The following is a 6792-nucleotide window of genomic DNA, read 5'->3' as shown; positions in this document are numbered from 1 at the left end:
TGATATGCATGAAAATATATTTGTGAACAATTATATGTCAAAGTGAGTATTGTTTATACCTTTGACATTTTAGCTTGATCCTTGAAACTTCACAAATTCTTCAAGACTTTGAAATGATGTATTTTTGCTTGATACTTGAAATTCTTTTTGCACATCCTTTATAAAAGCTTGATGTCCATATTGTCTTCATCAAAACACACTATGCTTGAGAAGCTTGCATTTACATTCTCCCCCTTTTTCTACGATTTTACTAACAATTTCATCTTCCATTTATTTTCAATTTCTCTTAATCTTGACCTTTGTTTTTTTGTTTTGTTCTAACCAAATGATTAAATGTGTTTTTTTTTTAATTATATTTTTTCTAACTCATATATTCACATTCTTAGATCTTCCCACAAATTCCATCATTGTCAATATCATTACAAACCACCTTCATCACTTATCTCAACATACAACTAACAGCAATGAATACAAACATAAAGATTTACTAACAAACTTTCTACTGCAAAATTAACAAAATCAACTATACAATTGACATCAAAAATCAATTACAATTTTCTATTTGTTTTGTTTTCAGGTGTAACAACAATCAAAGCTTTAAAATCAACAACAACAGAGCTTAGCGGCATAAACAGATTCAAAGAGAAAAACGCTGATCCGTAACTACTACTGTGCTGATGATCCTCCAAACTCGCACAACCATCCTCCCCGACGGAACGAGGCCAATCGCCAACACTGATTCGCTCGCAACCTCACTGACGGCATCGCTTAGCACAACTGAAGCATCGATTCAAATGGATCGTAAATCACCTGCAAATCGAAGCAACCAGGACAAGCAACAACATTACTTTAGATCATAAACTACAATTCTTTTCAGCAATGGATACAATTAACAAAGTTCCAAAAAATCTGCATCCCAAAAACTAACAATAACACATTGTTTGTCTTCTTTTGCAGGAAGAAGGGAGAAAGATCAGAGACTAAGATCGAGACCGCAGCCGACGACGAACAAGAAGCACATTCGGCCAGATCCAAACCAGACAGGCCGCGCCGCCGTTCAACTCCGATCAACGCCGCGCCAGCCGCCTTGAATCTCACCCACTTCACCATTTGTAATTTTCGATCTGAACACGAACGCATCGCAGAAGCAATTCAAGCCGCGCAGTAATCGTTTCTACGCCATTTGTTGTTCGGTTGAGAGAATATGAAGTTGTGAGGAGATTCGCGAGAAAGAATGATTTTGAGAGGGAGCCATGGGAATCAATTGAGATAGAAGAAGGTGGAAGGAAGTCTGAACGTGAATTAGCCAGTTTCTAAACCTTAATCCTTTTTCATTTTTATTTTTATTAGCTTAATTAAAAATGATATTTGGGTTAATATTATATTGTTAGAATAATTAAACTAATTTGTTAGATCAGTAACTTTGGGCCTCTAGCATATAATTTAATTCACACCCCATTAGCCCAGGATGCACTCCTGTTTCTCTTTTCTGAACTACAATAATTATGGTGGGCCAATACTGTTTGGGCCAGCAGGTTAGATTTACACCACCCTGTTTCAGCATGCACTCTCTGATTTTATAGTTAATTTTCATTTATAATTAGATTTTTCTATATTTTTTAGGTAAAAAAAAAAACAAACATAGTATTTTCTTGTTAGATATTTAGAGTAAATAGCTATGTTCTTGATTAATTTGATTAATTGTTAATATTTTGTATCCATGACTAACACTTCTTTTGTTGTTTTATGAGGTATTATTATGGAGACATTGGATTATCATGGACATTTGCTAGCTTGGTTTGATTTGTACAGATTTTTTTAAAATAATGTAGCTGCTTATGGGATGTAATAGTAATTAGGATTTTACTTTCCGCACCTCCTTATTATGTATCTCTCCCAAAGCCCTGTAATAGCTAGGACCTTTTACTTTTCCCGCCTTTACTTTCATGCAATATATATGCGTGTGTTAGTAATTTAGGGAGTGAAAAGATTTCAAATTTCAATCGTTAGCTCACTAATCTCAGATAAAATATTCGAATCTAAATCAACTGCACACACTCACCCCTAAGGTATGCCCCTCTTGGTTGCCTTCGATTATATGGTTGTGTCCCTCGAATATAGAGGTACCCATTAGCAAAAGTCCCGACGATTAAAAATCATAACAAAGATCATAAGTCCTTCGATGACCCTTGAATTGCTGACTACGAAAACATGATCTTTTCCCTCGAATGGTTGCCTACGAAAAGTGATGATTGTCCCTTCGATATTGCTAAAGGTACCTCTACTTGTTGCCTTCAACGACCTCCGATGACCATTCAATTGTTTCGCACATCAAATCAATAGGACTACCTACCCCAAATGGTAAGGATAGCCCTATCTCACTTAGAAGAGTAAAAACCATAGAAAAAGACCAACTTAGGGTAGTGTTCTTAATATGCTTAGCTCAATTAAAAAGCTTTTCGCACCTCTCTTTCAAAGACTAAGGCTAAGCTTTTAAGCTAAAGTCCTTAAACTTCTTTTCAAAACAAACAAACAAACATGAGCTAAGCAAATTAAGAGCGCGTAGATAACTACGGATGAAAAGGATGCTAACACTTTCCCTTTTCATAATCTACCCCCCGAGCCCATTTTTCTTAAAAGGGTATTTTTCTGTTCTTTTTGCCCTTCCGAGTTATTGGATAAAATAAAAGTCGGTGGCGACGCATGCTCACTGCAACATTTTGTTTGCGAAATAATAAAGTCAGTTCTCCCACCGAGTTACAATGTCAAAAATCCTACAGTATCCTAAAACCAATTTGTGTCAGTTTTTCTTTTAAATCTTCATTGTTGTCATGTCTTCCCAACCAACCCTCACTGTGATCAGAGAAAAATTCTTATGGTTAGCCATAAGCAATGATCACTTTATCGACCGTTGCTATCAACAAGGATGGAAACCTTATGTTGACATTCTTAATGGTCCTATCTTTATCAACCTGGTAAAAGAATTCTAGATCAATGCTTCAGTTAGTGAAGACAATCTGAGCATTACTTCCTCCATCCATGAATGTCTGTTAACCATTTCTGAAGACTTCATTGCTGAAGTAATTAGGGGTCCCTCTAGGCACAATGTTGCATGTCTAACCGTATTTGATTATGCAAATGCATTTGTCATTCCAACTGATCTGAGCAGACTAGCTCGTCGTATCCGCAACAACCCATACTATCTTTTTCCAACAAAACAAGTATGGTTTCGTCTCATTCTCTCGAATCTAATTCCTCGAGGAAAATTCCATAAACTCTTGTCTGCAAGAGATAAGTTCTTGATCAACCGTCTTGAATTAAACAAGCCAATCAATCTTGTTGCCATTATCTTTGGACACTTGAGAGAGCCTCTGAAAGCTTTCAAGTGTGGTCAAGACTTCTTCATACCATATGGTCGAATCCTGTCCGCTATGTTCGAGTCTGCAGGCATTGTGAGCATTCTTCGCTCCACAGAACTTCTTAACAAAGAAGAAATACTGCTTGCTGAACCTAGTGAACGTTTTCCCTTCACTGGAGGAAACTGTGAGTATGATTACTAGGAGTCTATGTCTTAGATATTGGTGTCTGTAAATGTCTGTTTTCTTATTAATGAATTTTTCCTTTTTTGTTTATCATTTTGTCTAGGATAACATTGATTTTAATACTTATAATTGTTTACTTGACTAAAAAAAGCTCATACATTTTTACATCTTTTTGATTATGACAAAAAAGGGTAGAATTAATTAAGTATTAGAAATTTTGAAGTACTCATTAAATTGAGTAAGTATTAGATATTCTGATTCTGAAAAAAGCTTAACATACATGTCTGATATCCTGATCATTAAACACATAAAGGAAAATACTATTCTTAATTATCTGAACAATTCTAACTAGTACAGAGTACAAAAAGTTTCTTCCTGAAAGTCTGTAGATAAAATCTGAAAGAAAGATTTTCTCAAGAAGTGCCCGAACTCATTCTGAATGAAAGATCTTTTTAAGCAAAAAGTGTTCTATGCGATATCTGAAAGAAAGATACTTTAGAACTTCTGGAAGATGCAGAAATTACTCAGGGAAGTTATTATTTACATTTCTCTTCAAGCATTTATTTTAGGGGAGATTATACATCTCAGGGGGGGACCATTTCTCTTATATACACAATTTGTGAACAGAACATAAATATTTTGTCATCATCAAAAAAGGGGAGATTGTTAGAACATAGTTTGGTTCTAATCATATTTTTAGTGTTTTGATGATAACAAGCAAATAAATTTTGTATAAAGCAAATGTGGTACTCTAATTATATGTTTCTGATTTCAGAAGATGTTTCAATACAAGTACCATCAGAACTTGATACGCAAAGATGAACAAATGCAAAGATACTAAGTCTTAAGGCAACTTATGATAAAGCACCAAAACTGCTGCAAACATACTGATACAAAATATATATTCCAAGCTGAACAAAAGATCATAAAGTTTGATTCAAAAAAGAAAGAAAGAAAGATACCGTTAAAAACATAATCATTAGCAAGGAGGCTGTAACACTCAAAAAGCTCAACTCCCAAGGTTGATTGAAGAAGCTATCCACATGCAGCTCATTGGAGAAATCAAAACGAAAAGCAACACACAAGCATTCAATGCTTCATCCAAGAATCAAGTTAACAGACAAAAAATCTTGAGCTATATATTCATGTTTGTTTTAAACAACAACAATAACGATTATACACACAAACATCATTATTCTGAAAATTATCAAAGTGTGAAGATACATCAAAACTTGCTGAAGAAAAAGTTTCATATCCATACTCTGAGTTCACATTTTCTGTACCAAATATTAGTGAAATATCACAGTTTGTGATTAACGCTTTATAGAAGCAATCCTAAACACTGTCATTTAAAGTTACTCTTTAACAGATCCTTGAGAGACCAGTTGGGTTAGAAGTCTCAATAAGTCTAGGACTAGTTAGGGGTGGCAAACGGGCATGCCCGCCCCGCAAAAGCCCGCGAAAACAACAGGGTGGGGCGGACGGGCTTTTTTAAGAGTGCGGGCCTAAAACCTTGCCCCGCCCCGCAAAAAAGTGAGGACGGGGCGGGAAAAGCCCGCGGGCATTTGGCTTTTTAGGCCTAAAAATAGTAAAATTCTATGAAAAACAAATGCCCGCAAAAGCCCACAAAAAAACGGGGCGGGGCGGGCACATTAAAGAGAGCGGGCCTAAAACCTTGTCCCGCCCCGCGAAAAAGTGCGGGTAAAACGGGCTTTTCCCACGGGCCGGGCCCGTTTTGCCACCCCTAGGACTAGTTGAGTCTTAGATGTTGGTTAGTCACAAACAGTTGGTTTGTGCAAGTTGTTAGTCACCAGCAGTTTGGCTCGTGCATTGTATTGTTAGTCACACCAGTTGGATATGCAATTGTAATTAAGTTCTGATTATAGTGGATTAAGTCCTCGTTAAGAGAGGCATATCACCCGAGGAGGGTGGACTGGACTAGTTTGAGTTGCAAACGAGCCAGGATAAAAATAACTGTGTTCTATCTATTGTTCTTCAAGCAAAAAAGAATCACTTACTCAACCCCCCATCTAAGTGTTTTCTCAAACTTCAGTAAGAACCTAAAACTAACATATGGTGAAAGGATGAGATTACTTACTGGGAGTGTGAGAACGAAAGGGCAGTGTGGACGGTGTTGACGGTGATGGAGGCGATGGAAATGCAGGGTCGACATACTATCGTGAACGAGAGAAGAGAAAAAAGAGAGCAGGGACTTGGAAATGTTCCAAATGAACCTCCCCACTCCATTTTTATATCCAACCTCACCTGTCATACCCCAAAATTTTCCCATCATATTTTAAAATATTTCGGCTCAAGCACTGAGAAATAAGCCTGACTATCTCTCTTCTAAGCAATCAACCCACAACTAGGGTTTTGCTTCTCTCAAATTAAAATCAGGTTCTGACACCTCAAGTGGACCTCATGGCCTCACACATGCTCAAAGGATCCTCATGCCAAGTTTCAAGCTCTGACTCACAAGTTTGATTAGTCAACTGCTCAAATGGACAATAGTCGACCAATTTGACCTAAAAGTCAACTGTGGTCAAACCACAGTCAAAACTCCTGATTTTTGGTCAACATTAATAATTTTAAGTCACATTAGTCATTTGATCAAGGTTTGATCATGATTCATCAAGGAGAGCTCAGAAATCCACAAAAGGCCAAGTTTCTAAATTAGGGTTTTTTAGGTGAAAGTCAAACCAACTTTGACTGGTCATATCTCTCTCATACTTTATCATAAATTCCCCAAACAAAATTCATTCTAAAGGAAATTCAATTCTCTGCAACTTTGATGTTGTGCCCAAGATCAAGAAATGCACCATTTGAGAGATATGAGTCAAAACATTACAAGTCCTTTCAAAAGTCAACAAAAAGACACTTTTTTTAAAAAGAGTGATACATGAACATGGTAGAATCAATTGAGATGAAACCAAAAGGAGCTTGTAAAAGACATATTAAGCTTTCCAAAGAGTCCTATAACACCTTTTTAGGATCAAAATTGAGAGAGATGCGAGGTTGCACAAGTTGGCTAAAAATGGAGAAAAACATGAAACCCTAACTGACCAATTTTGTACTTTTAAGCTAATGGGCCCAAGTTTTGGATTCTAAACATAAATATGACCTAAGAAGGGACCAACGGTGTCATTCATTTATTTTTATAATATTTATTTATTTTATTTGGATTTTATTCATTTAAAATCTAAATAAATCAAATAAAATATAAAAATCTTCGAATTAATTCATGGAATTT

The 6792-nt window shown here is 36.2% G+C and overlaps 1 long non-coding RNA gene across 1 annotated transcript; it reads right to left on the bottom strand.

Annotated features, from left to right (window-relative positions):
* Window positions 1-334: 334 nt before the first annotated feature.
* LOC131646730 (uncharacterized) lies at window positions 335-1356 on the bottom strand. The gene is made up of 2 exons (XR_009297613.1): window positions 929-1356; window positions 335-810 (listed from the first exon to the last, which is right to left on the bottom strand). It is a non-coding gene; the product is annotated as an uncharacterized LOC131646730 (long non-coding RNA).
* Window positions 1357-6792: the final 5436 nt, after the last annotated feature.

The sequence above is a fragment of the Vicia villosa genome, linkage group LG2 (genome assembly GCF_029867415.1).
Source record: "Vicia villosa cultivar HV-30 ecotype Madison, WI linkage group LG2, Vvil1.0, whole genome shotgun sequence".
Lineage (NCBI taxonomy): Eukaryota > Viridiplantae > Streptophyta > Magnoliopsida > Fabales > Fabaceae > Vicia > Vicia villosa.
Note: the sequence above shows the minus strand (reverse complement) of the source record. Positions and strands in the feature narration are given on the sequence as shown.